We start from the raw sequence: 25,933 nt of genomic DNA on the forward strand, positions 1-25,933 counted from the left end.
GGCATGGGGCAGAGTGTCACCAGGACGGGGACTATGAGGGGGCACGGCACAGTCCTGACAGGCCTTGGGGAGACCAGGCACAGGAGGAGACACGGAAGACCGACAGACGGGGCTGGGAGCAGACGTGAGGCACTCCTTGCGGCAAGCAGGACCCCAATTCTTGATCTCCCCGGTGGTCCAGTCAAGGGTGGGAGAATGGTGCTGGAGCCATGGCAGACCGAGGAGGATTTCAGAGGTACAGCCGGGCAAAACCAAAAATTCAATTTCCTCGAGATGCGGTCCAATGTTCATAAGCAGGGGCACTGTGAGATAACGCACAGTGCAGTGCAGCTTGACCCCGTTGACCGAAGAAATATAGAGCGGCTTGATGAGACGGGTCACCGGGATGCAGTACGTATCAAGCAAAGATGCCAGAATAAAATTTCCAGAAGAACCAGAGTCCAAGACGGCCACAGCAGAGAAGGAGGAGTTGGCAGAAGGAAAAATCCGTACGGGCACAAAGAGAGATGGAGAAGCAGACTCCGTACCCAGAGACGCCAGGCCCACATGAGCAGGTTGCGTGCGTGCATTTTCCAGACGTGGAGGACGAATAGGGCAATTCACCAAGAAATGTTCGGTACTAGCGCAGTACAGACATAGATTTTTATCCCTACGGCGAGACCTCTCTTCAATAGTCAGGCGAGACCGATCTACTTGCATAGGCTCCTCGGCGGGAGGCACAGGGGTAGATTGCAAGGGATACCGAGAGAGAGGTGCCCAGGGATTAAGGTCTTTTTCCTGGCGGAGTTCCTGGTGTCTTTCCGAAAAACGCATGTCAATGCGGGTGGCCAAATGGATAAGTTCATGCAGGTTGGCAGGAATCTCTTGTGCGGCCAGCACATCTTTGATGTTACTGGATAGGCCTTTTTTAAAGGTCGCGCAGAGAGCCTCGTTGTTCCAAGATAATTCGGAAGCGAGAGTACGAAATCGGATGGCGTACTCGCCTACTGAAGAATTACCCTGGACCAGGTTCAGCAGGGCAGTCTCGGCAGAAGAAGCTCGGGCTGGTTCCTCGAAGACACTGCGAACCTCAGAGAAGAAGGAGTGTACAGAGGCGGTGACAGGGTTATCGCAGTCCCAGAGCGGTGTGGCCCAAGACAAAGCCTTCCCAGACAGGAGACTGACCACGAAAGCCACCTTCGACCGTTCTGTAGGAAATTGGTCCGACAACATCTCCAAATGTAGGGAACATTGTGACAGAAAACCACGGCAGAGTCTAGAGTCCCCATCAAATTTGTCCGGCAGGGACAAGCGGAGGTTAGGAGTGGCCACTCGCTGCGGAGGAGGTGCAGGAGCTGGTGGAGGAGATGGTAGCTGCTGTTGCAGATGCTGTAGCTGCAACTGAAGTTGCTGTACCATGGTGGACACTTCCGACAGCTGGTGACTTAGATGGGCGATCTGTCGGGATTGCTGGGCGACCACCGTGGTGAGGTCAGAGACAACTGGCAGGGGAACCTCAGCGGGATCCATGGCCGGATCTACTGTCACGATTCGGCAGGCTGGAGGTGGATCATCTGTGCCAGAGAGGGATTGGCGTGGACCGTGTCAGTGGACCGGTTCTAAGTTGCTACTGGTATTCACCAGAGCCCGCCGCAAAGCGGGATGGTCTTGCAGCGGCGGTAGCAACCAGGTCGTATCCACTGGCAATGGCTTAAACCTCTCTGACTGCTGAGATAAGCGCGGTACAAGGGAGTAGACAAGAGCAAGGTCAGACGTAGCAGAAGGTCGGGACAGGCGGCAAGGTTCGTAGTCAATGGTGGAATAGCAGGAGGTCTGGAACACAGTATGGGTAACACAGTAAAGCTTTCTCAAGGCACAAGGCAACAAGATCCGGCAAGGGAGTGCAGGGGAAGTGAGGTATAAGTAGGGCAAGGAACAGGTGCAGCTAATCAGGGTGATTGGGCCAGGCACCATCATTGGTGCACTGGCCCTTTAAATCTCAGAGCGCTGGCGCGCGCGCGCCCTAGTGAGCGGAGCCACGCGCGCCAGAGCATGACAGCCGGGGACCGGGACAGGTAAGTGACCTGGGATGCGATTAGCGGGCGGGCGCGTCCCGCTATGCGAATCGCATCCCCACAGGCCATGTCAGTGCGGCGCTCCCGGTCAGCGGGTCTGACCGGGGCGCTGCAGGGAGAGAAACGCCGCGAGCGCTTCGGGGAGGAGCAGGGACCCGGAGCGCTCGGCGTAACAGCTGGCCAGTGGAGTACCCCTTTAAATCCTTTTTACAGTAGAACGGTTGAAAAAAAGACATATATCCTTTAAGTTAAAAGAAAGTCCAAAGAGAATGTACAGTCGGCACTGCCTATCTTCCTGACACAGTCCTGTAAATCAGCTCTGACCCGCCAGTATTCAATAACTTATGGCTCCACCCAGTGCTCAGTGGTAAAAGATGTAGCTCAATGCAATATACCTTAAAGGGGTATGCCAGGAAAAAACTTTTTTTTATATATCAACTGGTTCCAGAAAGTTAAACAGATTTGTAAATTACTTCTATTAAAAAATCTTAATCCTTTCAGAACTTATGAGCTTCTGAAGTTAAGGTTGTTCTTTTCTGTCTAAGTAATCTCTGATGACACGTGTCTCGGGAAACGCCCAGTTTAGAAGCAAATTCCCATAGCAAACCTCTTCTAAACTGGGCATTTCCCGAGACACGTGTCATCAGAGATTACTCAGACAGAAAAGAATAACCTAAGCTTCAGAAGCTCATAAGTACTGAAAGGATTAAGATTTTTTTATAGAAATAATTTACAAATCTGTTTAACTTTCTGGAACCAGTTGATATATCAAAAAAAAGTTTTTTCCTGGAATACCCCTTTAAGTCAGTGTTTCTCAACCCAGTCCTCAAGGCACACCAACAGTCCAGGATTTAAATTTTTCCCTGTTCTATTCCAATGGAGTAACTGAAAAAACCTGGAATGTTGGTGTGCCTTGAGGACTGGGTTGGGAAACACTGCCTTAAGTAGAAGAAGACCACGGCACTCGCTTCGGATGCAATTAAAATTCTTTATTCCCACTTGAGGTGCATAAGACCGTCAGGAGGGGGAGAACCAGTGGAAGCAGCACGAACTGCGAAACCGACGTCGTCCCGTCTCTTCTCCCCCTCCTGACGTTCTTATGCACCTCAAGCGGGAATAAAGAATTTTAATTGCATCCTGTTACGCCTAGCACTCCGGGTCCCCGCTCCTCCCCGGAGCGCTCACGGCGTCTTTCTCCCTGCAGCTCCCCGGTCAGTCCCGCTGACCGGGAGCGCTGCTCTGTCATGGCCGTTGGGGATGCGATTCGCACAGCGGGACGCGCCCGCTCGCGAGTCGCATCCCAGGTCACTTACCCGTTCCCGTCCCCTGCTGTCATGTGCTGGCGCGCGCGGCTCCGCTCTCTAGGGCGCGCGCGCGCCAGCTCCCTGAGACTTAAAGGGCCAGTGCACCAATGATTGGTGCCTGGCCCAATTAGCTTAATTGGTTCCCACCTGTTCCCTGGCTATATCTAGTCTCCTCCCTTGCACTTCCCTGCCGGATCTTGTTGCCTTGAGCCTAGTGAAAGCGTTTTTGTGTGTTTATACCCTGTGTACCAGACCTTCTGTTATCTCCCCTGACTACGAACCTTGCCGCCTGCCCCCGACCTTCTGCTACGTCCGACTTTGCTTCTGCCTACCCCCTTGTACCTCGCCTATCTTCAGCAGCCAGAGAGGTGAGCCGTTGCTAGTGGATACGACCTGGTCACTACCGCCGCAGCAAGACCATCCCGCTTTGCGGCGGGCTCTGGTGAAAACCTGTAGTGTCTTAGAACCGGTCCACTAGCACGGTCCTCGCTATCCCTCTCTGGTACAGAGGATCCACCTCCTGCCAGCCGGCATCGTGACAGTAGATCCGGCCATGGATCCCGCTGAAGTTCCTCTGCCAGTGGTCGCTGACCTCCCTACGCTGGTCGCCCAGCAAGCTCGTCAGATCGCCCAGCAGTCGCAACAGATAGCGCAACAAGATCACCAGCTGTCGTACTTGACCACCATGACACAGCAACTCCAGTCACAACTACAGCAAGTACAGTCGCAGCTACAGCAGCAACAATCATCTCCTCCGCCAGATCCAGCACCCCTTCCGCGGCGAGTGGCCGCTCCTAGCCTCCGCCTGTCCTTGCCGGACAAATTTAATGGGGACTCTAAGTTTTGCCGTGGCTTTCTTTCGCAATGTTCCTTGCACTTAGAGATGATGTCGGATCAGTTTCCTACTGAAAGGTCTAAGGTGGCTTTCGTAGTCAGCCTTCTGTCTGGAAAAGCCCTGTCATGGGCCACACCGCTCTGGGACCGCGATGACCCCGTCACTGCCTCTGTACACTCCTTCTTCTCGGAAATTCGAAGCGTCTTTGAGGAACCTGCCCGAGCCTCTTCTGCTGAGACTGCCCTGCTGAACCTGGTCCAGGGTAATTCCTCCGTTGGCGAGTACGCCATACAATTCCGTACTCTTGCTTCTGAACTATCCTGGAATAATGAGGCTCTCTGCGCGACCTTTAAAAAAGGCCTATCCAGCAACATTAAAGATGTTCTGGCCGCACGAGAGACTCCTGCTAACCTGCATGAACTCATTCATCTAGCCACTCGCATTGACATGCGTTTTTCTGAGAGGCATCAAGAGCTCCGCCAGGAAAAAGACTTAGATCTCTGGACACCTCTCCCACAGTCTCCACTGCAATCTGCGCCTAGGCCTCCCGCCGAGGAGGCCATGCAAGTGGATCGGTCTCGCCTGACCCTGGAAGAGAGGAATCGCCGCAAGGAAGAGAATCTTTGTCTATACTGTGCCAGTACTGAACATTTTTTGGTGGATTGCCCAATCCGTCCTCCACGTCTGGGAAACGCACGCTCGCACCCAGCTCTCGTGGGTGTGGCGTCTCTTGATGCCAAGTCGGCTTCTCCACGTTTCACGGTACCTGTTCGGATTTCCACTTCAGCCAGCTCTCCCCTCTCAGCCGTGGCCTGCCTGGACTCTGGAGCTTCTGGGAATTTTATTCGGGAATCCTTAGTGAATAAATTCCGCATTCCGGTGACCCGTCTTGTCAAGCCACTCCACGTTTCCGCGGTCAACGGAGCCAGGTTGGATTGTACCATACGCTTCCGCACGGAGCCCCTTCTAATGAGCATCGGATCTCATCACGAGAGGATTGAACTTTTGGTCCTCCCCAATTGCACCTCGGAAATTCTCCTTGGACTTCCCTGGCTTCAACTTCATTCCCCAACCCTGGATTGGTCCACTGGGGAGATCAAGAGTTGGGGGCCCTCTTGTTCCAAGGACTGTCTAAGACCGGTTCCCAGTAACCCTTCCCGTGACTCTGTGGTTCCCTCAGTATCCGGTCCCCCTAAGGTCATTAAGGACTCTGCCTGCCACAGGAAATGCCCTTCCCCCCCTCCCAGTTCCATCAGGCAAGCTTCTGTGTCCCCTCATGGCCCTCGTCCTGGTGTCACACTGCCCCGTGCCAGGTCTCGCCCTCTGCCCTCTCTCCCCATTCCCACTCCTGCGGTTCTGCCTGCCGTTGAGGAATCCCTCCATCCTTTCCCGGTGTCCTCATCCCAGGGGAGGCAGTTACCCGATAAAGAGAAGGGGAGACCTAAGGGGGGGGGTACTGTTACGCCTAGCGCTCCGGGTCCCCGCTCCTCCCCGGAGCGCTCACGGCGTCTTTCTCCCTGCAGCTCCCCGGTCAGTCCCGCTGACCGGGAGCGCTGCTCTGTCATGGCCGTTGGGGATGCGATTCGCACAGCGGGACGCGCCCGCTCGCGAGTCGCATCCCAGGTCACTTACCCGTTCCCGTCCCCTGCTGTCATGTGCTGGCGCGCGCGGCTCCGCTCTCTAGGGCGCGCGCGCGCCAGCTCCCTGAGACTTAAAGGGCCAGTGCACCAATGATTGGTGCCTGGCCCAATTAGCTTAATTGGTTCCCACCTGTTCCCTGGCTATATCTAGTCTCCTCCCTTGCACTTCCCTGCCGGATCTTGTTGCCTTGAGCCTAGTGAAAGCGTTTTTGTGTGTTTATACCCTGTGTACCAGACCTTCTGTTATCTCCCCTGACTACGAACCTTGCCGCCTGCCCCCGACCTTCTGCTACGTCCGACTTTGCTTCTGCCTACCCCCTTGTACCTCGCCTATCTTCAGCAGCCAGAGAGGTGAGCCGTTGCTAGTGGATACGACCTGGTCACTACCGCCGCAGCAAGACCATCCCGCTTTGCGGCGGGCTCTGGTGAAAACCTGTAGTGTCTTAGAACCGGTCCACTAGCACGGTCCTCGCTATCCCTCTCTGGTACAGAGGATCCACCTCCTGCCAGCCGGCATCGTGACACATCCGAAGCGAGTGCCGTGGTCTTCTACTTAAGGTATAATCCTTTGAATTCAACCAAGGAGGACTAGATAATCAATATTGGGGGTAACTGGACACTAGATATCGTCATCAATAGATGCTCACATTGTGAATGGATATAGATTTAATAAACTTTAGTTAATCTGATGGATTTACCAGGAAAGAACAATTATCTGATTAAGCAAACTGAATACACAAATCAGCAAGGTTTCTTTTTAAAGCCCCCAAATGTTTACACCTCGCAGTCACAGTGACACCTTTCTCTGCCCCCTCCTGGCATTAATCTAACCTGTTTGGTTCATTAGCATTTTGGTATCAGTGTTATTAGTCACCCAAACAGTTGCAGTGATTCTGCTAAACTTGGAGAAAACAATCTCTTCTGTAATGCTAATGTAATTGCTGTATCTGGCATTGTTATTCTGTTGTGCCACAACAAACATGTGGTCGGACTGAAACCAAGCTAAGTCTCTTTCAGGGGACTTGACTGAAACTTGTTAGGAATGAATTGAACAACACAGGGGGCAATGGGATTAAAAAGATGCATTGTCTGAGTCAGGTGCACAGTTCTCCTGTGAGTTCAGGGAATGCTTATGTCAAGAAATGCAGCCAGTAAGTAGATTTGTAGACTGTTAAACTAAAATAAATTGAAGTTAAGTTTCCGAAAAAAAATTCTAGGAAAACCTATTTAAAAGTGTGTACTAGTCAAAGAATACCATTATTAATGTATTAAAGCAGTGTTCTTCAACCCCATGGCTGTTGCAAATCCTATCATACCCTGACTAACTAAGGTCACCCTCTTCCAGGGTTATTTTGAAAAATATTGCAAAGGTTTTTTATTTTCTGTTGACCACACTGTGCATATTATCTTAAAGGGCCTATCTTGAAAATACAGTGACCCCCCCGACTTACGATGACCCCGACATACGATCATTTCAACATACGATGGCCTCTCAGAGGCCATCGCATGTTGAAGGCAGCATCAACATACGATGCTTTTGTATGTCGGGGCCATCGCAAAAACGGCTATCCGGCAGCGCAGACTGCTTCAGCTGCCACTGGATAGCAGTCTACAGTGCCCCGTGTGGTCCGCTGACGATCATTTACCTGTCCTCGGGGCTCCGGCACGTCCTCTTCGGGATCCCCTGCATCGTCGGCGCTCTCCATCGTCATCATCATGTCGATGCGCATGCCGTCCCATCATCCAATAGGAGCAGCGTGCGTAGCGACGTGATGGCGGCCACGGAAAGCGAGGATGCCGGGGAAGCAGAGGCCTTGCCGGAGCGTCGGGAACACTCCGGGGACAAGGCAACAGCGATGGAAGGTGACATCCAGGGCAGCGGTGACGAGCGGTGACGGACCGAAGCGGCGGGGACACGTGAGTATAACCTCCAATACTAGTGGTCTTGCTGGGTGTTGTAGTTTTGCAACATCTGGAGGTCAGCAGGTTGTAGACCACTGTCCTATATTTTACATTGCACGGATCCCTCAACATACGATGGTTTCAACAAACGATGGTCCATTTGGAACGGATTACTATCGTATGTTGAGGGACCACTGTTTCCCATTTAAGAATGGAAGTTGGCTGATAAACAAAAGTCTGGCTTCCCAAACTGGCGGCCATTCAGATAAATCACGGATCTTGTCATCCACAAATGGTAGTCATGACCACGGTTTGGGTACACATCAGACAATCCTGAGTGGGAATCCCACCAGTAATGTAAATATCAAAGGAAGAGAAGTCCAGCGCTAGGTGCAGCAATATCAGGTATTTATTGTAGGATCAAGGATACACAAAAGGCAACAAGACAAATAGCCAACGCGTTTCTGACCTCTAAGGGTCCTTAGTCATTGCCATGACTAAGGACCCTTAGAGGACAGAAACGCGTCGGGTATTTGTCTTGTTGCCTTTTGTGTATCCTTGATCCTACAATAAATACCTGTTATTGCTGCACCTAGAGCTGGACTTCTCTTCCTTTGCTGCTAATCCGGTCTGGGGATGCTGCCGACTTGTCCGTGCACAGGTGCTTGAAGCCACGAGGAAGCGAGCTGTCTGCACACAGTGTTTCAGTGATGTAAATAAGCCAGCATGAAGAGGTGATTTATGCAAGGAAACCCCTTATACAGAAGAAGTTGGCAATTTGTGAATGGATACCTGCTAGCATAGGTTTTCACTACAAAAGATAATGTACTTCTTACTTTACATGGCATTGGGAGCAAATGATTTGATTTAAAGATTAAAAATATGCAAGCTTTGTTTCTTTCCTTCAGAAAACAACACAGACAGAATGGAGAGTACTTCACTCTTCATCTCACAATCTTCACTTGCTATCATCATTACAGGAAACCCATTAGAAACCTTGTGCTCCACCCCTAATTTCAAGGGTCTGTAAACTTAGACAATGGAACGACTGAGAGAGAAACCACCCAAGCACAACACAGTTTCTATGTTAACAGCAAAAGTAACAAACACAGACTGGATCCCATGCTGGGTAAGACTTAAATGTCCCCCACCCTCTGCCAGTCAGCCCTGACGACACCAACTCATGTGTATCCATTGAAGCATCATTGCTACCGGGAGACAACTGAATAATAACTAGACCCTCAGCATTTTAGTTTGTGTTTCTAAGACCTGTGACCTAAGACCATGACATTGGAAGATTTTATGCTTCCCGGATTTATTGTTAGTTGTAATGTGACTATAGTCAAGTCACTCTAACTGGTTTACTAAAACATAACAAAATAAAGTTTCTAATAAAAAAAAAAAAAGTGTTTTTACCTAAAGCCTTTTAGCCTATAGTTGATCCATTTCATTCTCAGTTCAATCGCAGTTTATGAAAATATTTTTTTCAGTTGACAAAGAAGTCTGCCATTCCATTCCCACATGGGTCATCACCAGGGGCCTCTGGACCATTCAATAAAAAATGTGGCAATTGGGCTAAATCTGCCAGTAGGGGACTAGCCGTCATCATACGGCCACCCAGGGCATTCATCCCTTTACAAGGACGGTACTTGAGGGTCTGAGTCAGTGGTCCCTATCGGACCTTACATCCTATATTCCACACTAACTGGCGGTTTTTGTATCACAGCTGCATATCTTTGTTAACTTTCTTTCCTACATATTTATCCCCTGATGAACCCCGCATTACTCCACACTATCTATTTTGGAGGGGGGGAAACGCATCGGGATTAATTACATTGTATTTTTGTGTATATTTACATAGTTTACTCTTTGTAGGAGTTTGTGTTCTAATAGGGGAAGTTTTTGAGCCATATACCATTTATCTGAGCTCATCCTCACCTATACTTATTTACAATTAATTTTGTACTTTGAGGACTATTTATCTTATTACTAAATACTATTAAAAGTTACGTTTTAAGCGAGCTAACTATTCACCTTCTGTGAAAACCTTGTCCATATAGCTCGAGTCAGGATCAAGCTATCTTATTTACCTTCAGTGATTTAATTGGGCTAAATCACTTAAACCACTAAGATTTTGCCTTTGCTTTTTCACTGTACATACATGATGTGATGTACAAATTGTGTGCAAATACATTATTGTGGTAGTATTAGATATTGTGGGAGACAATACTTTGACCTCCCGCAATTCTACTTAAAGGAGTTATCATGACTAAAAAAACATATGTGTCAGATCGCGGGGGGGTCCAACCGCTGGAACGCCTCGTGATCTCCTGCCCAGCGCCCACATGAATGAAGTGTGTCGACCAGGGCAAAAAGTGGTGGCTGACACCCCCCCCCCCCCTCCATGTATCTCTATGGAAGAGCTGAGGATACACAAAAACTGTATCTCCGGCTCTCCCAAAGAGATGTATGGAGATGGCGGGTTGGCCTCTGTTTTGTGCCCTGGTCGACACACTTCATTCATGTGGAATGCTTGGGTTCTGGGCAGGAGATCGGAGGGGTCCCAGCGGTCAAACCCTTCACTATCTGACACTTAAAACTATTAATTATTTTAGACTGGATAAGGGTTCAGTGGTAATCTAATCTAAATCCTCATCAAATCTGCACATTTCACATTAAATGCACAAGTGGGGTACCTGTCCTGGAGAAAGTTTGGGCATTTTTTTTAGACAAAAAATAGTTCCCCACAGTAATAAGCAAGCACATTATTTTCATGGCTTCTGCACAGCAGTGGCCCCTTGGCATTGAAAAATAGCGCAATGTGTAGACGTTTTCCAACAAAGATGCTAAATTTCTGCCGCATTATGGTCACCTGAAATCTCTGCGTGTCCTAAAGCACAGGAGGGGGAGAGATTTGTCAGTGTGCTTAGCTACATGCTTTTAAAAAGTTAGGTGTACGTGTGGTTATTCAAAAGTTCCACGCAGGGCAAGAATTTGGCGCACATACTCATTTGTATTATTATTATTTATTTTTTTTTGTAGTAAGAAAGTTTTGTAAGTGAACAAATTCTGCTATTGATTTGCAGCATTTTAATTTCAGAAAGGTTCACAACCACTGCAAAGTCAAAGGGCAAAAACATTCAACAAAGCAAGTTTGTCAAAATAACTTCAGCACAAAGGCCGACATTTATCATTGTCTTTAGACTGTTTTTTGTGTCTAGAAAAGGCGCAAAAAAGGCACAAGCAGGGTTTATGTGTGCCTTTTTTTGCGCCTCTTGGTTTACACATTTCTGCAGATTTTGAGTTGCAATCCACTGATTTTGGCAATACACATGATATGGAAGGGTTTTATGTACTGCGCCTTTTTGTATAAAGGCGCAAAGCCACTGAAAAGTCTCTAAAACTGCACCAGCCCAGGATTAGCTTAGCTTTTTGGTGTATGTGAAGAGAGAGATTTCAGATAATGTGAATGCCGGGTGCTGTACAGAGATCACGGGGGTCTCAATGGGGGACCCCTGCGATCATCAGCTTATCCCCTATCCATAGAAAAAGGAATAATATGTCTAGGGGCGGAGTACCCCTTTAAAGCAAACCAGAGACTACTAGTTCAGGAGCATGAACCTGGGTTGAGGGCGATTTTACAAATGTTTTACTAATGTGAAATATAACTGTAATTTGCCTAACATTAGTAGTATAGGTGAGACTTTAACAGGAGAGTCACAGCCAGGCTGGGGTACAGGCTAAGGTCCTTAAGCTTTACAAATGATTTTGATAATTTTATTGCACGCCTTTTATGTAAGGAACAGCTGGAGCTGGCTATGTGATTTATTGATATCTCCTGGTGCAGGATTTGCAACTTTTGAAAATGATTACTAACTAGCCTAATAAAACACTCCTATATATACCATAGATACAATAGGAAATCAAGTAGCCGGAAGAAATTTAATATTAAAGCACTTCAACCATTGAAGATTATCACTTAAGCTTTTCAAATATAACATTTTGTTATAAAGCCATCTGGGAAATGAGAAAGGAAGAAGCGTCCTCCTCAACTAGGCTAAGTCATGCACTACCTCCGAGCTCCATCAGACTAATGAAGAAGCTATTAATACCTTCTGGGCCTAGGAGGCCTGCCGCTAATTACAATGTTTAACAGTAGAGATGAGAGAATTTTTGAAAAATTCGATTCGGCCGATTCGCCGAATTTTCCAAAACAATTTGTTTCGGTCCGAATTTATTTGTGGCGAATCGCTATTAAAAACGTCTATTTCTGGTCTGCAGAGAGCCCCAATAGTGGTGTAGAACACTTTGCCTTTTTGTAACACGCACAGGGAGTGTGCTGTGTTAGTGAAATAATACTGTTATTCAGTATAACATGCAGATTACAGGCATCGCTATTGGAATCACTGCCGAAGAGTGTCTGGATGTGGCAGCAGGGAGACCATATGGCATCAAAATTGAAGAGATGAAATAGATTTTTTATGTAATTTTTATTTTATTTTATATAAAGTTTTTGAGTACCCATTCTGGTGAGCTGGGGGTCCGCCGCGAGGCGAGCTACCGCCTGTTCCAGCCCCTGCCTCTCAGCCACCCCAACTGTCTTACTCTGTGTGGAACTGCAAATGTTTCATTTAATCAGTTATGGTTCATTGTTATCGCTCCAACCTGTTTCATTGGATTCTTGTTGCAAGTCCAGAGGTAATATATGATGACGAATAGAGAGGAGTGAATTTTTTTTTTATTTTATTCGTCCGATTTGATTCGCTCATTTCTAGAGATGAGCGAACTTACAGTAAATTTGATTCCTCACGAACTTCTCGGCTCAGCGGTTGCTGACTTTTCCTGCATGAATTAGTTCAGCTTTCAGGTGGTCGCGTGGGCTGGAAAAGGTGGATACAGTCCTAGGAGACTCTTTCCTAGGACTGTATCCACCTTTTCCAGCCCACCGGAGGACCCATTGGAGGGCAAATTTGGTCCCAGCAGTCACGGTAATTCCAGCTCCAATAGTGTAAAATTTGCTGCAGTGTATAAGTTGCTACAGTGAGCCGGCGGTCTGCCACAAGGCCAAATACTGCCTGTACCAGACCCTGCCTCTCAGCACACCCCCATGCTCAAGACTGAGTGTCCACTTCAAAAGGGAGGGACTTGTATCTTAAAATTGAGCAGGCGGTCCTCCGCCAGGTGAGCTACCACCTGTATTTCAGCCCCTGCCTCTCAGCGCCTCTCATTCATTTAATCAGTTATGGTTCATTGTTATCGCTCCAACCTGTTTGATTAAATTCTTATGGTAATTCCACAGGAAATATATGACGTCATCGACCATAGGGCCTCAGTCTTGAAAAGATTGCATAGCTTTTTTTTTATTTTACCCCTTAACCCCTTAACTCCTTAAGGACTCAGGGTTTTTCAGTTTTTGCACTTTCGTTTTTTCCTCCTTACCTTTTAAAAATCATAACCCTTTCAATTTTCCACCTAAAAATCCATATTATGGCTTATTTTTTGCGTCGCCAATTCTACTTTGCAGTGACAGTCATTTTACCAAAAAATGCACGGCGAAACGGAAAAAAAAATCATTGTGCGACAAAATCGAAGAAAAAACGCCATTTTGTAACTTTTGAGGGCTTCCTTTTCTACGCAGTGCATATTTTGGTAAAAATTACACCTTATCATTATTCTGTAGGTCCATACAGTTAAAATGATACCCTACTTACATAGGTTTGATTTTGTCGCACTTCTGGAAAAAATCATAACTACATGCAGGAAAATTTATATGTTTAAAAATGTCATCTTCTGACCCCTATAACTTTTTTTATTTTTCCACGTACAGGGCGGTATGAGGACTAATTTTTTGCGCTGTGATCTGAAGTTTTTATAGGTATGATTTTTGTTTTGATCTGACTTTTTGATCACTTTTTATTAATTTTTTAATGGTATAAAAAGTGACCAAAAATGCGCTTTTTTTTTGCGCGTACGCCATTGACCGTGCTGTTTAATTAATGATATATTTTTATAGTTCGGACATTTACGCACGCGGCGATACCACATATGTTCATTTTTTTTTTTACACTGTTTTATTTTTTTTTATGGGAAAAGGGGGGTGATTCAAACTTTTACTAGGGAAGGGGTTAAATGACCTTTATTAACACTTTTTTTTTACTTTTTTTTTGCAGTGTTATAGGTCCCATAGGGACCTATAACACTGCACACACTGATCTTTTACACAGATCACATGCGTGTATTAACACGCCTGTGATCAGTGTTATCGGCGCTTGACTGCTCCTGCCTGGATCTCAGGCACCGAGCAGTCATTCGCCGATCGGACACCGAGGAGGCAGGTAAGGGCCCTCTCGGTGTCCTGTAAGCTGTTCACTGCGGTGGTCCCGAACAGCCCGACTGAGCAGCCGGGTCACTTTCACTTTAGAAGCGGCGGTCAGCTTTGACCGCCGCTTCTAAAGGGTTAATACCGCACATTGCCACGATCGGCGATGTGTGGTATTAGCCGCGGGTCCCGGCCGTTGATGAGCGCCGGGACCGACGTGATATGATGCGGGATCAGGTTCCTCAACAGTGTGTGCTTCAGGAGCCTGAACGCTCCCACTTGCCCGCCTAGCAAAGGAAGCAGGGGATGTCTCCTCCCCTTCCTTTAGTAGATCGTCCTGATTAAAAAGGTAAGCGGAACCCACAGCATAGGAAACTTCTATGGGGGAGGTAACAGCATAAGACAGAGGTAATTGGAGGACAGGGACTGCTCCCGGGCCATGCCAACTGATAGTTGTGTCTAAGGAACCCACCGACTGTTGAATGGGTGTGTCAGATGGCACTTGTGACGAAGTGGATGACCGAGTTAACCAGTCAACGACAGCAGATGGGTTGCTGGTTGAGACACGACCGCTAGCTGATACCAGGAGCTCAGGCCTCTCGCTGCCACTCCTGCTGCCACTCGCCCCTAGATGAATTTAGGCCTCTGCCACTCCTCTGTGCACATCCTGGCACTTCTCTGCCTGATATACTTAGTGCGTATATGAGGGGAGTACAATACACTCCACTATGCTTAAAACAGTATTTGTCTAGAACAACAGCAGGTGTGTACTTTTGCTTGGCCTTTCACAGTAACTAGGCCCTTGAGACTTTAGCAGGAACAAAATAGTACACCACTTAGATGTACGCACAGGTTACACTTAATAGAGGACAATACACTTTTAGTGCTCTGTTCACCCTAACTGGCTGGCTACTATTAGCTTTTCAGTTGTTGTACACACCAGTGCTGCAGCACACAGTCGCTGTATAGTACACCCAAAATTGCACTCTCTCTGTCAATCTCTCTCCCTTCCCTATCAGCGCTTCTAGGTTGGATTTGGGCTTGAGGTGAATCGCTGCTGTAAAAAATATTTTCTGTGCAACACACTGCTCTCTGTCCCTCTCTCTCTGCAATAATATGCTGATGTGAGTGGCCACAAGATGGCTGCCAATTATATAGGGCTGTGACATCACAGGGGTGGCTGGCTGCTGATAGGCTGCATGCTACAATGTGATTCAGGGTCATCCCACCAACCCTTGTTCCCCTCTTCCAAGGATTCCTTGCCCCATGTCCTCACATGTAGATCCGCCATTTTAGATGCCCTGGAGCCTGGATTGCACTAAATGGAGTTTAATGAAGCGATTTGCGCAATTGAATCGCGGTGATATTCACATTCATTGCGAATCAAATTAATCCTCAAATTCGTAAAGAATTCGGATTCGTCAGATTCGATTCGCTCATCCCTATTTAACAGTATAGAACTTTCTGGCCATGGATGCATGATAGATCAAAATACAATAAATGTTTAACTGATAATCAAAGACTTCTTGGTGCCCTGGTCAAAAATTAGTTGGAAGAGCTCAGAGTATTTATCTGCTATTTCTCTGTCTTTGTGTGCCATCAAAATACTACAACATGACTGTTATACTACAACATGACTGATATCCATGGTTAGAAAAAGGCTTTTCTTTCTAGAAACTTGTCAGTAGGTGGTGCCTGGTGTTGCAGCTTAGCTCAATTCATGCAACATATGCAGAGAGCTCATCCTGACAGAAATCTTAGAGATTGGCCCCCAGCTATCATTTTGTTATGGCATATATTAATGATATAGTATACAACTTTATTCAAGCAAAAAAAGTAAAGAAAAAAGTTTTAGTTTTTTTAAAACAACCAACAATAAGATGGATGAAGGCTAACAAAGTAATAATGAAAGGGTGTTAAGATGCCTGAAGAAAAGAGGAGGAATCAGGGGCATTACGGTAGGTGCAGAGGTAGTAGTTTAACCAGGCCCTGGTGCCATAGGGGGCAGTATTATAAATGGCACAATGAAGACATGGGGCCCTGTTACAGATTTCATACGGGGGCCCAGGAGCTACAAGCTGTTTCTGTGGGTCCAAGGTCAACTTGGTTTTCAACTTTCAGGTAGTCAAGCAGATAGATATAAATGTTCTCCAAATGAATCTGTACTACAAAAGCAATTACATAAGGATTGATCATTAAAGGGGTATTCCAGAAAAAACTTTTTTATATATATCAACTGGCTCCAGAAAGTTAAACAGATTTGTAAATTACTTATATTAAAAAATCTTAATCCTTTCAGTACTTATGAGCTTCTGAAGTTAAGGTTGTTCTTTTCTGTCTAAGTGCTCTCTAATGACACCTGTCTCAAGAAACGCCCAGTTTAGAAGAGGTTTGCTATGGGGATTTGCTTCTAAACTGGGCGTTTCAGAGACAGGTGTCATCAGAGAGGACTTAGACAGAAAAGAACAACCTTAACTTCAGAGCTCATAAGGACTGAAAGGATTAAGATTTTTTAATAGAAGTAATTTACAAATCTGTTTAACTTTCTTGAGACAGTTGATATATAAAAAAAAAAAGTTTTTTCCTGGATAACCCCTTTAAGTTTATTGTTTCACTATAAGAGTATTCCAGGACTGAAAAATGTATCCCCTAAAGATAGGTGATAAGATTCAGATCATGATCTCCCGTATGGGGCCCAGAAGTCCGCGGACAGTGGGTGTGTCGACCACCGCACGAAGTGGCGGCCAACACGCTCCCTCAATACATATCTATGGGAGAGCCGGAGTTTGGCCTTAGACAATCTCCAGCTCTGCCATAGCACTGTACTGAGAGGGCGTGTCGGCCGCCACTGCGTGCGGTGCTCGACACATGCTATCTGGCCGGAAAGCCGTGTCCCCATAGGGGAGATCATGGGGGGTCCCAGTGGTTGAATGGATCCTTAGGATAGGGGATACGTTTTTCCATACTGGACAACTCCTTTAAACGACAACTGCAGCGGAATTACACTTATCCCCTATCCACAGGATAGGGGATAAGTGTTTGATCGCGGGGGGGTCCGACCGCTGGGACCCCCCCTCGCTCTCCCTAACAGGGTGCCGGCATTAGTGCCCATGGTGATGTAACGTTGACCTAGAGGTCGACGGTGACGCCCCGTCTCCTCCCAGTCCCCATACAGTTCTATGGGGGATGAGGGGAGGCACGAATGCTGCCTCCCCACCTCTCCCATAGAGATGTATGGAGGAGGCGTGCCGACCACAACGTCATGCTGCGGCTGGCACGCCCCCTGCACGGGACAGCCGCGACCCCGTACAGGAGATCGCCGGGGGCCCCAGCGTTCGGACCCCCCGCGATCAATCACTTCTCCCCTATCTTGAGGATAGGGGATAAGTGTTTGTACCGCTGCAGATGTCCTTTAAGTTATATATTTCCAATTGAGCTTTTTGTATTATCAAAAGACTTGTATGTATTGCCATAGGGTGCCTGAACTAGCAGAGAACTGATAAAACAGTAAACTGCAATATAATAATATTGCAGAGTACTGTATCAGCAATTAAATGGTAGCTTGCACAAATTCCCTATGGAGACAAAAGAGGTATAAAAAAAAATTCCTTCCCTCAGGAATAGTTATGCCAATAACAATACAAGATTCTGTAGAGACCCTATTACGCACATATTGCCCTCGTGGTTGGCAAGTAATGACTGAGTAATGTATGTATATTGACGTGGTATTCATGCCTGGTGCACTGATCACAGCTGTGATTCATGTTAACCTATTGTATTTATCTGCTGGGTTCAGTATGTGGAGCTGCGTCACGTTTCTTTGAATTCAGCCATCTTATCTCTTGGCTGGTTTTCACTTTACCCTTCTTGTATCATTGACATTGTACATGAATGTTATTTTTCCCTGACTTGCCTATTCTTACTATTATCTCATCAGACATTCCAGGAACAGGATTTTTTTTACAAGGCCCATTCAGATTGGGCTGGAATGACCAGGGACGCCTAACCATTTTAAGGTTATTTACAACAAAATCTGAGCACACATCCTTGAACTGGTTCCATCTAGCAGAAGAGTACAATTCTGAAGATGTTCCAGGGTCAGGGAAGAACCATAAATCTTTACAGGATCGAAGTTTTCACTGGTCACCATAAAGAATTGTTCATCCAGTCCTCCCACATAGAGAACTAATGAAATGTCAGACAGTAAAAGATCAGTTCACAAATATAAGGAATGCTGGCTAGTACTATTTTCTAATGAGTGTGCTAGTCTGTGATCATCTGCCATGACTTCCAGAAGTTATTGGAAAGTTAGACAGGATTAAGCTATAAAACAAGTTATGAGCCTATGACAGTAAAACATATTAGAATCATCTCCTCATTTTGCCTGTATATAAGACTCTACATTAAAAGGTACAACTTTCCACCTAGGATTTTGTTTGGCAAATTCACAGTGAAGCCACAACGATGAAGGGATGTTACAAACTTCCAAAAACCCATAGAATACGCTACAAGATTTTTTAACATTTTTTTTTAAATGTTCACAGCGCAGAATTCCGCAATGTGAACATACCCTAATAGGAAAATGGCCATTTGTATTTTATCACATATTTTAGCCATAAACAGTAAATTGCTTTTGCTACAAAAACAGCTAAAAATACAAGAGCTAAAAATTTAAGATTTTTGTTTGGCTGAAAAACAACAGTTTTTTTGAGTCCTAAAACCAAGTTTTGTAAAAACAGTGGGGGGGGGGGGGGGGGGATATTCATCAAGGTGCTTACCCTCTTTTTTTAAGTCTATATTTGTCACATTTTTGTCGCTTGTCCCTGCCTGCGACAAATCTTTGCGCCAAACCATGTATGCAGTTTTCCAGTCCTGAATTAATATAGCCCTTTATTTGCAGTGGTCACGAATTAATCACGTGCGACAAACAGCATAAGTTGCATCTTACATTAACAAGGCGCAATCTTACACCAGGTCTTTTCTGGTGTATATAAAAACGCTGTCCACAGCTACTTTTTATATTTGATCTATTAACCTGTTGGTGTGGGGCGGGTCTGGCAGCAGTGATGGCGGACGTGTGAGTCCTGTAGCGGCGGCGGTCATGTGAGTCCACATGTCGGTCACAGTGATCTCCCAACTGTGGTCCTCCAGATTTTGCAAAACTATAAATCCAACCATGCCCAGACTGCCGTTTGCTGTCTGGGCATGCTGGGATTTGTAGTTTTGCAAGATCTGGCGGGCCACAGTTGGGAGATCACTGTGCAGTTATCTCCAAACTGTGACCCTACAAATCTTGCAAAACTACAACTCCCAGCATGCCCAGAGCATGATGGGAGTTGTAGTAGTGCACGAAACATTAATTTAGACAAAATACAAGTTGAAAAAAAAAATGACAAAATGAGCAAAGATATGGGTGAATGCATTTTACCACAACATGAAACCAGATTCATCAAAGAGTATACACCTTATGATGAATTTGAACCTGGACATCCAAAAATGAAGCCAAAAAAAAGAGGGTAAAAATATACACAGGACAACTATTATTGATGAATTCCCCCCAGTTTGTAGACATAGCCCTAATATGGGCATTCATAACAGCTATATATACAGTCATACAGTAATGACTGCAAAAACTACTACAACAACTATTATTTGGGAAGCCAGACCAAAGTAGGGACAATATCCTAAAGGGGCTGTGTACTTTTGCCTGTTTCTGCCTTGTAGCCTAAGTAAAGAAGCTATGTTAGATGTGTTTTGCACAGGGGAATTCACAATTACACATAGAATCTAGCTAATCTATAGCTATTTTTTTATTTTTTTATTTTATTTTTAAGCTGCAAAAAAGTTCCTTTGGTTTTGGATTCAGGACTTGGTGTTGCACATTTAAAGGGGTACTTCGGTGGGGGAAAAAAAAAAAAAAACTGATGCCGGAAAGTTAAACAGATTTGTAAATTACTTCTATTAAAAAAATCTTAATCCTTCCAATACTTATTAATGGCTGTATACTACAGAGGAAATGCTTTTCTTTTTGGATTTCTTTTCTGTCATGACCACGGTGCTCTCTGCTGACACCTCTGTCCATTTTAGGAACTGTCCAGAGCAGGAGAAAATCCCCATAGCAAACATATGCTGCTCTGGACAGTTCCTAAAATAGACAGAGGTTTCAGAGCATTGTGGTTGTGACAGAAAAGAAATCCAAAAAGAAAATAATTTCTTCTGTAGTATACAGCCTCTAATAAGTACTGGAAGGATTAAGAATTTTTAAAAGAAGTAATTTACAAATCTGTTTAACTTTCTGTCACCAATTGATTAAAAAAAAGTTTTCCACTGGAGTACTACTTTAATTAATAAGAAACTTTATCAAAAGACAAACACAAACAATGTAGTTTACAATTAGGTTAGTATAAACCTTTCCAGGTAGCTAGGATATCACACATACAGAGGAAATGGAACAGTGTCCAACACACGCACAGCTTTAAAAAAAATAAAAACTAATAACAGTACTCAAGTGTGTAAGATATTATTATAACGCAAAGCACTGCATATTTATTTTTACACATTAAAGGGGTACTCCGGCCCTAAGACATCTTATTGCGGGGGTCCCGCCGCTGGGGGCCCCTCGCAATCTCACATGCTGCACCCACCTCTGGGAGCTGCACACAGCGCTGCAGCCTTCGAGTCTGCCAGGTCACGACTATGGTGCCAGAGTACCGGAGTATCGTGATGTCACGACTCCGCCCCCGCAATGCAAGTCTATTGGAGGAGGCATTCCCATAATATTGGGCCTCATATGTAAAACACTGCAGTTGAGCTCAAGGTTTAGCCCTTAGCATCCTATCAAGTAACATTCGTTCAGAATCAATAAAATGTGTGATGTGACTGGTTTCTAGGGACCACACATCCGCTTCTTTTCTGTTGTGATACATGAAGTGGATTGTGTCATTGCAGGAACCACAATGAAGTGACAAATGTCTATATTTGAGAACTTTGTAAAGCAAACATTTCTATTAATAACATTATATGTGTTAATGAAGCTAAGAAACCCAAATTCGGAGCATTACAAACTGCAATGGCTTACAGTACACTGAGCTAAGATATCCCAGAACACTAAAGGAAAGTTACTATGGGTCTGTGGTCTGGAGCTTGTACATGTCGATAATATAATTCAATGGCCCTGATTTAGTAAGAGTGGAGTGTAGGTTTTGTTGTGTTTTTGCTGTTCCGACCATTTTTTCCCATGGTATTTACTCATTTACTCCGCTTTCGGAAACGTTATACATGCTTTAAAGTGTAGGGTTTTCTTCCCAGAAAAATCACATGATTTTCATGGTTTTCATAAAAGACAAATGATTTTGAATGAAATGTAGGAAACACACCCCTTTTCCCGAAAACCACGCCCATTTTGTAGTTTTTTTTTTTTTTGTTTCAGATTCTGTCAGGTTTTTTCTGTCGCACATTCTGTCGCATGGTCTGTGCGACAGAATTTAGGCGCAAAACCTGACAAAAAGAGTAGGAATCCTGTTAGTAAGTGAGGACCATTGACTTCTCATAGCCTTAGAATTTACAGAAATTTGCCTTATAAAGCTGATCATACATGTAAAATCCATACATTGTTTAAGGTTGTATATTGCACATATTTGATGCACAGGATTTGAAGCTGCAGATTTGATGCTATGTTTGGTCAATTAGTTTCCATTGAAATCTGCAGCATAAAATCTGTAGCTTCAAATCCTGTCCATCAAATATGTGCTGGATTTTGCACATGTGAATAGACCTTAAGGGTAGGGTCATACGTGCTGATTTTGCTACCTATTGACTTCAATGGTAGGTAAATAGGCAACAGCAAATACACAGCAAAATACGTTGTGTGATCCTACCCTAAAGGAGCATTCTCATTTCAGAAAGTTCTTCCCTATCCACAAGATAAGGGATAACTAGAAGATTGGGAGCCCTGGGTCAGACCTATGGGACCCCTGATGGTTACAAAAGCACCAGATAAAACATCTTCAAAATGAAGTGTGCATGCAAGGCCAGTGCTCCATCCATTCTCTATAAGGCCTCCCACTCTAGGACACAATTTTCCTGCATTCTTGTAATTGTAGGGGACCAATCAGTCAGTCTCCCACTGACCTACTAGTTATCGCCTTGCCTGTGCATATGGGATATTTTTCTAAAAAAGGAGAATATCTCTTTAAATTGTTGCTAGAACCTTCCACTATCGGGAGAACAAAAACTACTGGCTACATATTTCAATATATAAATTTAAATTTCAATATATAAATGGCTGTGCTTTCCATTTAATGTAATAGGTGTTATGGAATGTCATTGGTCCTTCCTTCTCCTGAGAGGTAAGGTCCCAAAATTGAAACGTAACTATTAAGCCTATTTATACATCCTATCCTATATACCAAAAATTACTAAGATGGGAATACTCTTTTCTTTACATTATGTTGATACATTAAAGGGGTTATCCAGGGAAAAAAAAACTTGATATATATATATATATATATATATATATATATATATATATATATGTATATATATATATATATATATCAACTGGCTTCAGAAAGTTAAACAGATTTGTAAATTACTTCTATTAAAAAATCTTAATCCTTTCAGTACTTATGAGCTTCTGAAGTAAGGTTGTTCTTTTCTGTCTAAGTGCTCTCTGATGACACGTGTCTCGGGAAACGCCCAGTTTAGAAGCAAATCCCCATAGCAAACCTCTTCTAATCTGGGAGTTTCAGGTCTCATCAGAGAGCACTTAGAGCACTTAGACAGAAAAGAACAACCTTAACTTCAGAAGCTCATGACTACTGAAAGGATTAAGATTTTTTAATAGAAGTAATTTACAAATCTTACAATGTAAAGAGGTAGCGTGCACTCACCGCGGGTAAACAGCTGCAGGCCCGAGGTCCGGGATCACCACGGCATAGACAGAGACGGTAAGGGGCGCTCAGAGGCTACGCCGGCTGTTTCGGACGTAGGCCGGAAGAAGGACGTTCCTACGTCCGAAACAGCCGGCGTAGCCTCTGAGCGCCCCTTACCGTCTCCGTCTATGCCGTGGTGATCCCGGACCTCGGGCCTGCAGCTGTTTACCCGCGGTGAGTGCACGCTACCTCTTTACATTGTATTGTTTGATACTTTATCTAGTGTGTGCACCCCGCAGGTGCTGCGTTGTTACTTACCGGGTCCGGAGGCTGCCAGTGTACACCAGCGGTATCGTATATCTGCATGTTTAGCTGCACGGTGTGCTCTCTCCCTTTCTAGTGGCTTAATTTACAAATCTGTTTAACTTTCTGGAAATTTTTTTTCCTGGAATACCCCTTTTAGTCTTAGTTCACTCATATAATTGACAGCTAGTCACAATTACCAGCAACGCTTAATAAACATTTTATAACGTTTTCTTAACTTTACAGAACATATTGAATAATTGTATTCATTTTGATACAAACGGTTTTAAGGGTTGATTTCTGGTATATGATACAATTTTTATTGTATACAGCGGAACAAAATAAGGAAAAGTTCACAGTCCTACAGACTCTCTGGAAACCTTTTCTAAGAATCCATCTAAATACAATTGATCTGGTATTTAGCAACTCCAGATGCCACCAGCAGACGAATATCTCTATGTGTACTAATCACCCAAGTGCTAATGACTTCAGGGACCTGATGTATACTGAGCAGACAGGATTATGCAAAATCAGTTAAAATACAATAAAACCTATCTGAGATGACCATCAAAATTTAAAAAAATTGCATCGAAAAGTGGTCTACTATGAGTACTATGCATAATGGATGGTGGACTGAATATCTCTATGTAGGATATACTGGCACTAGCTTACTTGTGCACCCTATCAGAGGTGGAAAAACCTCTATTCTGGTGTAGTTCTAGTAGTTCCCCTATATATCAGTAAACACTGAAAAAACTGTTTATATATATATATATATATATATATATATATATATACACAGTGCTCCCTCAACTTACAATGGCCTCAACAGTTTCAACATACAATGATCTTTTCTGGACCATTGTAAGTTGAAACCAGACTCAACATACAATGTACGGACAGTTTAGATCTGCATAACCTGTCAATGGCTGGAAGATCTGACCAATCAGAATGGGGCATTCACTGGTAAAACCCCTGTATTACTGAAGCGTATGCACTGACTGGTGTCTGGTAGCGCCCCCTACAGTACAGGGAGGTATTACATGTTCTGTACACTTTACCTGTACCAGGGTTAGCTTCTCCTTTGGACACCAGGTGAGGGCGGCTACATGTTACTTTTTTAGGACATTGCGTGTACTGTACAGGACCCTGAAGAAGCTCCTGTCCTCTACAAAGACCAGTGTTTCCCAACTAGGGTGCCTCCAGCTGTTGCAAAACTACAACTCCCAGCATACCCGGACAGCCAAAGGCTGTCCGGGCATGCTGGGAATTGTAGTTTTGCAACAGCTGGAGGCACCCTAGTTGTGAAACTCTGACATAGACAGTGATTTACAGCTCCCTGCAGATCTTCCTTATATATGTAAGGACTTGGTTTATCTATATCAGTTATCTACTTATTTTTCTTTAATCCTGACTTTTTCCTATTTTTGGATGACATTTTTGTGGCTTCAGAACCAATTACCAGGTTTCCATAGAGTTCTGGTCTCAACATACAATGGTTTCAACATACAATGGTCGTCCTGGAACCAATTAATATTGTAACTTGAGGGACCACTGTATATAGCCAACAGCGTAAAGTGGGGGAGAGTGAGGGTATAGACAGTGTGATGGTATAGACGGTATTTAGAAGTCTGAACATCTGTCACACAAAATATGGTCTGAATAAGGAGATGGTCTTCTCAAAGAGGGGGTCCTAGGTAGAGGTTTCACTGTAACTTTGCAAGTTTTTAAAGTATTTTCTTATATGCAATAGGCAGAATATCCAGAAATAGTAACTTTGATCTCACTAGCATCGGTCCTATTACAAACATGGTAAAAACAAAGAAACCAAACAAAAATAAAATGTAAAAACAAAACATTAAACACAACATAAACAGCCTGTTCAGCTCTAAAAGAAAAGATCCCACAACTTTTCTACAGTCACAAAATCCAACAAAAAGATGTTTTCTTCTAATCCTGAGATATTACAACAATCTGGTCACAGAAGAGAATGTCCAGTCCATAGATAGGACTTCTGTATCTGTGTAGTAGCAGAGATCAGTTGTTACATTGTTTCCCAGAAAGTATAAGCTGTTCTTGTTACTCACCACATGCAAGCCTTTTTTCAGTCTGGAATTCTTCTATCAAGTGTTTGGGTGAAGAGCAGACAAAGTATTAATCCCCCTCCTCCTTGTAGCCAGCCCTCTAAGAAGTGGAGGGTGAGAGGACACACCCTCTAAAAGAGGTGAGCAGGGAAGGAGCCAACAGGAGGAGCTTTAGCCAAAGTGATTGAGTCCACCTTCCATCAGCATCCACCCATCCAGTGCCTCCTCAGCTACTGCAAGGTATTCCTGGGATGTCTGGCAAGCGGACTGTGTTACAACTGACAGAATTCCTACTTAGTTGTCCAACTACAGCACACAGAGGATCCCACGCTTCTTATAAATGAAGCTGCAGAGTGGAGTTTGTTATTGGTCCCTCATTGTGATATTACAGTGTAATTCTACACTGGACTGCATAAAACCCCACGACATTAAGTAATACATAGTAAATAGTAAATAGCAATATTAGCCTAGCGTTATCTGTTACATATGTACTTTTCAACATATCACAAAATTTTTTTTCTCTTCTCTACTCACATTTATAATGACCTAAAGACCTTTTATATGGGGAAAAAGACTACATATATTAGATGTAGTTTCAGTTTGCAATCTTCATTTTCAT

At 44.6% G+C, this 25,933-nt stretch overlaps 1 protein-coding gene across 1 annotated transcript in view; it reads right to left on the reverse strand.

Annotated features, from left to right (window-relative positions):
* The window catches only part of LOC130294536 (G-protein coupled receptor family C group 5 member C-like), a 49,546-nt gene extending 24,123 nt beyond the window's left edge, over positions 1-25,423 (reverse strand). Inside the window, exon 1 of the mRNA XM_056544474.1 lies at positions 25,318-25,423. The gene's annotated coding sequence lies outside the window, so the exon portion shown is untranslated. The remainder of the gene's footprint in view (positions 1-25,317) is intronic.
* Between the last annotated feature and the right edge of the window lie 510 nt (positions 25,424-25,933).

This window comes from Hyla sarda, chromosome 10 (assembly GCF_029499605.1).
Source record: "Hyla sarda isolate aHylSar1 chromosome 10, aHylSar1.hap1, whole genome shotgun sequence".
In the NCBI taxonomy this organism is placed as follows: Eukaryota; Metazoa; Chordata; class Amphibia; order Anura; family Hylidae; genus Hyla; species Hyla sarda.